This window comes from Rhinoderma darwinii, unplaced genomic scaffold, assembly GCF_050947455.1.
Source record: "Rhinoderma darwinii isolate aRhiDar2 unplaced genomic scaffold, aRhiDar2.hap1 Scaffold_4513, whole genome shotgun sequence".
Classification (NCBI taxonomy): domain Eukaryota; kingdom Metazoa; phylum Chordata; class Amphibia; order Anura; family Rhinodermatidae; genus Rhinoderma; species Rhinoderma darwinii.
The window spans coordinates 50,001-60,968 of NW_027463945.1; positions in this window are offsets into that span (position 1 = coordinate 50,001).

Here is a 10,968-nt window from a genome sequence, read left to right on the forward strand (position 1 = left end):
ATTGATAATTATTTAATATGAGCCTTAATATGTGGAATTATTGATGGCTTTGGCAAAGATATGCTTGGGGAAAGTAGATGAATGCTCTATTATACATAGAGTGGTTTATCGTACATAGTATGCTGATTTAGAGATTTTATGGGTGTAAATCAATATTTTTGGTAAGTATATTCTTGGGGAAAGTGACGGGATGCTCAATTACGGCCAGTGTTACTTTGTACAAAAATGTTAGAAGTCATATTATGTTTATTAAAAATTGTAATTTATTAACTTTGGAGTAGAGAGCGAGATGTTCTATTATGACTAGTGTAATTAAATACATAATATTGTAGAAAACATAATATGCTGATTTAGAGATTTTATGAGTATTAATCGATGGCTTTGGCAAAGATATGCTTGGGGAAAGTAGATGAATGCTCTATTATACATAGAGTGGTTTATCGTACATAGTATGCTGATTTAGAGATTTTATGAGTATTAATCGATGGCTTTGGCAAAGATATGCTTGGGGAAAGTAGATGAATGCTCTATTATACATAGAGTGGTTTATCGTACATAGTATGCTGATTTAGAGATTTTATGGGTGTAAATCAATATTTTTGGTAAGTATATTCTTGGGGAAAGTGACGGGATGCTCAATTACGGCCAGTGTTACTTTGTACAAAAATGTTAGAAGTCATATTATGTTTATTAAAAATTGTAATTTATTAACTTTGGAGTAGAGAGCGAGATGTTCTATTATGACTAGTGTAATTAAATACATAATATTGTAGAAAACATAATATGCTGATTTAGAGATTTTATGAGTATTAATCGATGGCTTTGGCAAAGATATGCTTGGGGAAAGTAGATGAATGCTCTATTATACATAGAGTGGTTTATCGTACATAGTATGCTGATTTAGAGATTTTATGGGTGTAAATCAATATTTTTGGTAAGTATATTCTTGGGGAAAGTGACGGGATGCTCAATTACGGCCAGTGTTACTTTGTACAAAAATGTTAGAAGTCATATTATGTTTATTAAAAATTGTAATTTATTAACTTTGGAGTAGAGAGCGAGATGTTCTATTATGACTAGTGTAATTAAATACATAATATTGTAGAAAACATAATATGCTGATTTAGAGATTTTATGAGTATTAATCGATGGCTTTGGCAAAGATATGCTTGGGGAAAGTAGATGAATGCTCTATTATACATAGAGTGGTTTATCGTACATAGTATGCTGATTTAGAGATTTTATGGGTGTAAATCAATATTTTTGGTAAGTATATTCTTGGGGAAAGTGACGGGATGCTCAATTACGGCCAGTGTTACTTTGTACAAAAATGTTAGAAGTCATATTATGTTTATTAAAAATTGTAATTTATTAACTTTGGAGTAGAGAGCGAGATGTTCTATTATGACTAGTGTAATTAAATACATAATATTGTAGAAAACATAATATGCTGATTTAGAGATTTTATGAGTATTAATCGATGGCTTTGGCAAAGATATGCTTGGGGAAAGTAGATGAATGCTCTATTATACATAGAGTGGTTTATCGTACATAGTATGCTGATTTAGAGATTTTATGGGTGTAAATCAATATTTTTGGTAAGTATATTCTTGGGGAAAGTGACGGGATGCTCAATTACGGCCAGTGTTACTTTGTACAAAAATGTTAGAAGTCATATTATGTTTATTAAAAATTGTAATTTATTAACTTTGGAGTAGAGAGCGAGATGTTCTATTATGACTAGTGTAATTAAATACATAATATTGTAGAAAACATAATATGCTGATTTAGAGATTTTATGAGTATTAATCGATGTTCTGAATATGTAGATACTAACAATAAAGTTAGGGTTCCATATGCTGAGGTGAGAGAATTAAACTAACAACTGCCTTAAAAATTAAGGCGAGTGAGTTTGTTTTCTACTACTCCGAGGGCAGGGATAAAAATAATAAACAGAATAAAATAAAGAATTGAAGTTAGTTGACCAATTATTACGTAAGGGTCTTCTACTGGTTGGCCGCCGATTCAGGTAAGAATTATTATATTGGCAACAAGGGTTCAAAATAATAATTTAGTTAGGGGTCGAAACATAGAAGTTCGGAGGTGAGATGTATGCAAAATAGGAATTAAGAACAGGATCATAATGGAGAGCAAGAGGGCCAAGACTCCGCCGAGTTTGTTTGGAATTGAACGTAAAATAGCGTAGGCAAATAAAAAATATCACTCAGGTTTAATATGGGGAGGTGTTACTAATGGGTTAGCAGGAATAAAGTTGTCAGGGTCCCCCAGAATATTGGGGGAGAATGTGGAAATTACAGTTAGTAGAGCAAGAAGCACTGTGAACCCTAAAATGTCTTTGTACGAGAAGTAAGTATGGAAGGGCACTTTATCAGGATTAGAATTAAGGCCGGTGGGATTAGAAGACCCCGTTTGGTGTAAAAATAAGAGGTGAAGTATTGTTAAGCCTATAACAATGAAGGGTAAAATAAAGTGAAATGTGAAGAATCGTGTTAGTGTGGCGTTGTCTACTGAAAATCCCCCTCAAATTCATTGAACGAGGTCTGGGCCAATATAAGGTGCTGCAGATAATAAATTTGTAATTACTGTGGCGCCTCAGAAGGATATTTGCCCTCAGGGTAAAACGTATCCTACAAATGCGGTAGCTATAACGAGAAAAAATAAAATAACCCCAATATTTCAGGTCTCTTTAAATAAAAATGATCCGTAATAAATGCCGCGTCCGATATGTAAATAAATACAAATGAAGAAGAAAGATGCTCCATTTGCATGAAGATTTCGTAATAGTCAGCCGTTATTAACGTCTCGACAAATATGGGCTACGGATGAAAATGCTATAGAAGTATCTGCGGTATAATGTATTGCTAAAAATAATCCGGTGATGACTTGTGCAATTAGGCAAAGACCTAAAAGAGATCCGAAGTTTCATCATAATGATAAGTTTGTGGGGGTTGGTAAGTCGATGAGGGAATTGTTAACAATTTTTAGAACTGGGTGGGTTTTACGTGTAATGGGGGCCATTAGTTTTTATAGTTGAATTCAACAGTAGTTTTTCAGATTACAGGTCTGGGTTAGAGGCCCAGTAAAAATTATGACTATTCTATTTGAATTAAGTTTAATTGGGGGTTTACTTGCAGTGGCTTCAAATCCTTCACCTTATTATGCTGCTTTAGGATTAGTTTGTTCAGCCGGGGCTGGTTGTTTAATCTTAATAGATGGGGGTGCTTCTTTTTTATCATTGGTTCTTTTTTTAATTTATTTGGGTGGAATAATGGTAGTTTTTGCTTATTCGGCTGCTTTAGTGGCAGAACCTTATCCTGAGGCTTGAGGTAACGCTGGGGTACTGGTTTATTTAGTGGCGTATACTTTTCTTTTAATTGCATGATGAATAATTGGGGGAAAAAAAGAAAAAGTAGTTGTGGAAGGAGAGGGGATAATATATATAAGTGATTGATGTGGGGTGTCAATAATATTTTCGTGGGGCGGTATTTTTTTATTAATTGTTGGGTGGGCTTTATTATTAACTTTATTTGTAGTCTTAGAGGTAGTTCGGGGCCATTATAGTGGTGTCTTACGAGCTGTAGGGTAATTAAGCAAACTAAAATAGTGAAAGTAAAAATAGATAAATAAACTTTAATTATTCCTTGATGGATTTCTTGATTTTTTATGATGGGGGGCAGTTGCAATTCTGTTAATCCTTTTGGCCCCAGTTTTTCTAATCATAGTGTGTCAATAAGGTGAGAGGAGGTTTGTAAACTAAAGTTAAGTGTATAATGGGGTAGTAGACGATGAAAAATTGTTGGATAAAAAGATGTATTGAGTGTTTTGGAAAAACTGTGATGGGGTAATTTAGTTCATGAAATATTGGCTAAGTCTAGGGCAATAATAAATCCTAAAAGTGATACGGCGAGAGCTGTAATTTTTAAATAAAGGGGTATAGTTAAATTTAATGGGGTTGAAGGTAAGATAATTTGATTAATAATGAGTCCAGCAATAATGCTTCCGATAGCTAAGCGTTTAATTGGGTTTGTAAAAGAGTCGGTTTCTGCCATCAGTTGAATGGGGTTAAGTCGAGGGTGTGCTATAGATGCAAAAAAAATTACGCGAAGACTGTAGACTGCTGTAAATGATGTAGCGATGATAGTTAAAGTTAGGGCTCAGGAATTAACATTAGATGTATTAATGGCTTCAATAATGGCGTCTTTTGAAAAAAATCCTGCTAAATAGGGGGTGCCTATAAGAGCTAAGCTACCGATAGATACACATGTCGTGGTAATAGGAAGGGTTTTTTGTAATCCTCCCATTTTTCGGATATCCTGTTCGTCATTAAGATTATGAATAATAGACCCAGAGCATAAAAAAAGTATGGCCTTAAAAAATGCATGAGTGCAGATGTGAAAAAAAGCTAAGTGGGGCATATTTAAGCCGATAGCCACAACTATTAGTCCCAGTTGGCTGGATGTTGAAAATGCAATAATTTTTTTGATATCATTTTGTGTTAAGGCACAGGTGGCTGCGAAGGCGGTGGAGATTGCGCCCAGACATAAACAAGTGGTAAGAGCAGTTTGATTATCTTTAATTATTGGGTGAATGCGAATTAGTAAAAATACACCTGCTACTACTATAGTACTAGAATGGAGTAGGGCAGACACAGGGGTAGGGCCTTCTATGGCGGAGGCTAGTCATGGATGAAGTCCAAATTGTGCGGATTTGCTTGCGGCTGCGATAATAAAAGCAATAATAAGGGGGGTAGAATTATTTATGGAAAAGACAAAATTTAAGTCAATTGAGTTGTATGAGGAAATTAATCAAAACATAGAAAATAAGAAACCGATATCGCCAATTCGATTATACAAAACAGCTTGAAGGGCAGCTGCTCCGGCATTACTACGTGTAAAGTATCATCCAATTAGTAAATAGGATATAATACCTACACCTTCTCAGCCGACAAATAATATAAGAAAGTTTCCTGCTGACACAAGGAGTATTATTGCCAAGAGAAAAATAAGAAGGTATTTAAAAAAAAGTTGAATTTTAAAATCATTATTTATATACCAAAGAGAATATTCGATAATGCTTCAAGTAACCATTAAGGCGACAGGAATAAAAATAATGGAATACTGATCAAGTTGAATAGTAATATCTAAGGGGGTGGCAAGAATATTAAATCATTTTCAGGTAACAGTTGTTGATTGTGAGTTATCATTAATAAAGAAAAATAAAGGCACAATAGAAATAAAAAAAGCTGTTTTAATTGCAGTTTTTGTTTTAAAGTGAAAATTTATTGAACTAGGGTTAATTAGGGGAATTATAATAGTCAGTATACTTAAGAAATAGCATGAAAGTGCAGCTGTTGGGAGATTCATAGCTTTTATTAAAGATTATTTAGAATAAAGGCATTGAGTTTGCTATAGAGTCGAACTACAGAAACAAATAGTTAGCAGTTTTTGTTTATCCTATCAAATTCGGTGAACAGGGGAGGATTATTCCCCATCTTTAGAATCACAAACTAAAATTTTTATAAACTATATTCACTAGAATAATAGACCGGGATTTAATGATAGTAGTAAGGCAGGAATAATGTGGAGGGCAAATAAAATATGTTCTCGAGATTGAGTTGGTATTATTAATTTAATGTGTGATGGAATTTGTTCTCGCTGGGAAGATCAAAATAGATAGAGGGAATATGATGTGGTAAAAATAATACTAAGTCCGGTAATAACTAAAGTAAAATTTGATCATTGAAATAGAGATGTTAAAATAGAAATTTCTCCAATAAAATTTGGTGAGGGGGGAAGGGCTATGTTTAAAAGAGTTGCTATGAGTCATCATGCTGCGGCCAATGGGAAAATAATTTGGGTGCCTTGTAATAATATTAAGGTGCGGGTATTAGTACGTTCATAAGAGGTGTTTGCTAAACAAAATAGGGCGGATGAAATAAGTCCGTGAGAAATTATTAAAATTATTGCACCAGCGATGCTCCAGTCTGTCTTCACTATTGATGCTGCGATGACTAATCCCATGTGGCTTACAGAGGAGAAAGCAATTAGGGATTTTAAGTCTGTTTGTCGGGTACATAAGGCTGCTGAGAGTAAGACCCCTAGAAGAGAGAAGACGATCAATGGGGCGGCCATTGAGGTAAATGAGTCGTTTATTAGGACTGTAATTCGTAGAATTCCGTACCCCCCAAGTTTAAGAAGAGTGCCGGCCAAGATTATTGAGCCTGCAATTGGGGCTTCTACGTGGGCTTTTGGCAGTCAAAGGTGTACTCCGTAGAGAGGCATTTTAACCAAAAAGGCTAGAAAGCAGGCAGCTCATCATGCTAGGGCATTAGTTGGTGAATAATATTCAATTGGGCTCTCTTTAATAAGAGACACTGAAAGTGTGCCAAAATTTTCGTAGAAAAATAAAAGTGCAGTTAGAAGGGCTATTGAACCAAATAACGTATAAAATAAAAGATAAGTTCCGGCTAGCATGCGTTCTTTTTGGGCGCCTCATCGCGTAATAATAATAAGTGTAGGAATCATAGTTGATTCAAATATAATAAAAAATAATATTATGTTATCTACTATAAATGCTAGTAGAGTAGTAGTTTGAAGTATAATAATAGTAAAAATAAAGGCTCGTTGGCGGGAAATTGGCTCTTTAATAAGTTTGCTTTGACTTGCAATGAGTGTTGGGGCTGTAAGTCAGCATGTTAATACTAGAAGGGGGGAAGAGATTTCGTCAATAATAAAATAAGAATTTAAAGTTGATGTTCCTTTAGTACAAAATCATGAGGTAGCTAAAATGGCAATTGCTAAAGACTGGGCTGAGATAACTTCTCACAACCGCTTATGAGGGGTTAGTCATGTTGAAATAAGTAAAATAAAAAGTGGGGTTGCAATTATTAGCATTGTAAAAGGTTTAGTAAATTAAGATTGTCAGTGCCGTGTGAGCGGGCCGTAGCAACTATTAAAGCTAATCCCAGGCCAGCTTCACACGCAGATATTGTAAGCATAATAAGGGGGTATATTAGTGAGGGTATTATAGATAATTTTAGGCTTCACAGCCCCAGACCAATAAAAATAGATAACATTATGCTCTCTAAACATAGAAGGGTTGACAACAGGTGTGTTCGATGGAAGGAGATACCAATAAGGCCAAGAAAAAATGTGGCTGAAAATAGTCAAGATTCGTGTATTATTATAGAGATATTATGGGCTGAGCCATAATCTGCTGAGTCGAAATCAGCTATCTTTTTAGACTAATATCTCATTCGGCTCACTCTAAACCGCCTTGGACTCATTCGTAAATTAGGCCAAAGGTGAGAAGGATAAGAATAATTGATGCAAAGAGGGTTGTTGTTACAGGGTTGGACAATTGAGTTGCTCAAGGGGTGGGAAGAAGAAGGGCAATTTCTAAATCAAACAAAAGAAATAGGATTGCGATTAAAAAAAAACGTATGGAAAAAGGTAATCGTGCTGAACCTAGGGGGTCAAATCCGCACTCATAGGGGGATAGTTTTTCTGAGTCGGGACTTATAATTGGCAATCAGAAGCTTATTGTGGCTAGAAAAATAGCTAGTGTAATTGTAATTAAGATAAATAGTGTTATTATTTTCTCCCGGGGTTTAACTGGGGCTAAATGATTGGAAGTCATAGGTACTTATTATACTAAGAAAACATGAGCCTCATCAGTAAATTGAGACATATAAGAATAATCAAACAACATCTACAAAATGTCAGTATCATGCAGCGGCCTCAAAGCCAAAATGATGTTGGGCTGTAAAGTGAAATTTAACTTGACGGAGGAGGCATGTTAATAAAAATAAAGAACCAATAATGACGTGAAGGCCGTGAAAACCTGTTGCCACAAAAAATGTTGATCCATAAATTCCGTCGGCAATAGTAAATGGAGCCTCATAATATTCTATTGCTTGAAGTACTGTAAAATATAAACCAAGAATAATAGTGAGGAATAAAGATTGAATAGATTGTTTTCGATTACCTTGCATAATACTATGATGGGCCCATGTAACTGACACCCCTGATGCAAGTAGAACTGCGGTATTGAGTAAAGGGACTTCAAACGGATTTAATGGGAAAATACCTGCCGGGGGTCAACATTCTCCTGTTTCAAATGATGGGGTCAGACTAGCATTATAAAAAGCCCAAAAAAATCCAATGAAAAAAAAGACTTCGGAGGTAATAAATAGAATTATGCCGTAGCGTAGGCCTTTTTGTACAGGTACTGTGTGGTGACCTTGAAAAGTTCCTTCGCGGATAATGTCACGTCATCATTGATATATAGTTATAAACATTAGGATTAGACCTATATTTATAATTCATATTGTATTAAAGTGGAATCATATAGCTAGGCCGGTCGTTAACATGAATGCTGCTGTGGCCCCTGTTAGGGGTCATGGACTAGGGTCGACTATGTGGAAAGCATGAGCTTGGTGTGCCATAAGTATTTTCTTGTAAATAAAGACTTAATAATAAAACAAAAACATAAGCTTGGATTATTGCAACAGCGATTTCTAAGGCAGTGAGTAAAAGAAGGGTAAGAAATGTAAGAGTAGAAACAAGTGGTGATGTAAATAATAAAGCTATTGTTGCTGTAGAAATAAGTTGAATTAATAAGTGGCCTGCAGTAAGGTTTGCTGTTAATCGAACGCCAAGAGCTAAGGGGCGAATAAATAGGCTGATGGTTTCAATAATAATTAAGATTGGAATTAGTGGTGTTGGGGTACCTTCTGGAAGGAAGTGTCCGATAGATATAGTAAATTGATTTCGAAACCCAATTGCAATGGTTGCTAGTCATAACGGAATAGCTAGGCCCAAGTTTAATGAAAGTTGAGTGGTTGGTGTAAATGTGTATGGTAGGAGTCCGAGTATATTTATTCCAAGAAGGAAAATTATTAAGGAAGCTAATAGGAGGGCTCATTTGTGGCCTGAATTGCTCAGGGGAGAAAAGATTTGTTTAGAAAATGTTTTTGTAAATCAAGACTTAAGCGTTATAATGCGGTTGGGCATTCATCGTTTGCATGGGGTTGGGATTAAAAGTCACGGTATTAGGAGGGCAATAAAGACTAATGGAAGTCCTATAAGAGTGGGTGATGCAAATTGATTAAATAGATTTAAGGTCATGGCCAAGATCATGATTTATTAAGGCCGCTGTAAGTTTTAGAGGAGGGATCATTTAAATAGTAATATTTTGATGTTTTTGCTGGTATAAAAATAAGAAAAATTAGTCATGATATAAAAAAGATTAAGAATCATGGGGAGGGGTCTAGCTGGGGCATTCATTAAGGGTGGTTGCGGCCACCTGTCTACAGCTTAAAAGGCTATCGCTGTCATATAGCTTCTTAATGATGTATTTACTGAGGCAGTAGATCAGCTCAGAAACTCTTTAATAGGTAAAGATTCTACTACAATAGGTATAAAACTATGGTTTGCTCCACAGATTTCTGAGCACTGTCCGTAAAAAACTCCGGGCCGAGATACAAGAAATGAGGTTTGGTTTAGGCGTCCTGGGATTGCGTCAGTTTTAACTCCTAGAGATGGAACTGCTCATGAGTGAAGTACATCTTCTGCTGTGATTAGGGCTCGGGTTGCCATACTTGTGGGGATAGTTATTCGGTTATCAACTTCTAGAAGACGAAATTGACCTGGCAAAAGATCTTTTGTTGGGGTTATATAAGAGTCAAAGTTTAAGTTAGTGAAGTCGGAATATTCGTAGCTTCAATATCATTGATGTCCGATAGCTTTAATTGTAATATCTGGGTTGCTAATCTCGTCTATTAAATAAAGAATACGAAGCGATGGTAGTGCAATAACAATTAAAATAATAGCAGGTATAATAGTCCACACTATCTCAATCTCTTGGGCATCAATTGTGTTAGTGTTTGAAAGTTTAGTAGTCATTAAGGTAGAAATAATATATAATACTAAGGCACTAATAAGAAATACTGCTATTAGTGCGTGGTCATGAAAGTGTAGAAGTTCTTCCATAATAGGAGAAGATGCATCTTGAAAACCTAGTTGAAGTGGGTGGGCCATTAGAGGTATATGGGGATTTAACCCATTATTTTACCTTGACAAGGTAATGTTATAATTAACTAATACCTCAAAGAGAGTGACAGAGTGGTTATGTGTCTGGCTTGAAACCAGAATATAGGGGTTCAATTCCCTTCTTTCTTGTTTTATTTATTTGAGAAAAAGTGGCTTCTTCATATGTGTGGTGAAGAGGTGGATATCCATATAATCATTCTACATTTGTTGGTGCTATTTCAACAGACGAAAAGAGTCGTTTTGATGAGAAGGCTTCTCAAATAATAAATATTATAATAATTACAGCCACTAAAGAAATTAGAGAACCAATAGATGATACTGTATTTCAGAGTGTGTAGGCGTCAGGGTAATCAGAATATCGTCGTGGCATCCCCGCTAGGCCAAGAAAATGTTGTGGAAAAAAGGTTAAATTTACTCCAGCAAATATTACTCCAAAATGAATTTTAGTTCAAGAGTTGTGAAGAGTATATCCTGTAAATAAAGGAAATCAGTGAACAAATCCGGCTATAATAGCAAAAACTGCTCCTATAGATAAAACATAGTGAAAATGAGCAACTACATAATAAGTATCATGAAGAACAATGTCCAAGGAAGAATTGGCTAGTACAATTCCTGTAAGTCCGCCTACAGTAAATAAAAAAATGAACCCAAGGGCTCACAATATGGCAGCGTCTCATTTAATGATTCCGCCGTGCATTGTGGCCAGTCAACTAAAAACTTTAACTCCTGTAGGAATAGCAATAATTATTGTTGCGGAAGTAAAATATGCTCGAGTATCAACATTTAAGTCTGTTGTAAACATATGGTGAGCTCACACAATAAAGCCTAATAGTCCAATTGATATTATAGCTCAAACCATGCCTATATACCCGAAAGGCTCCTTTTTGCTAGAATA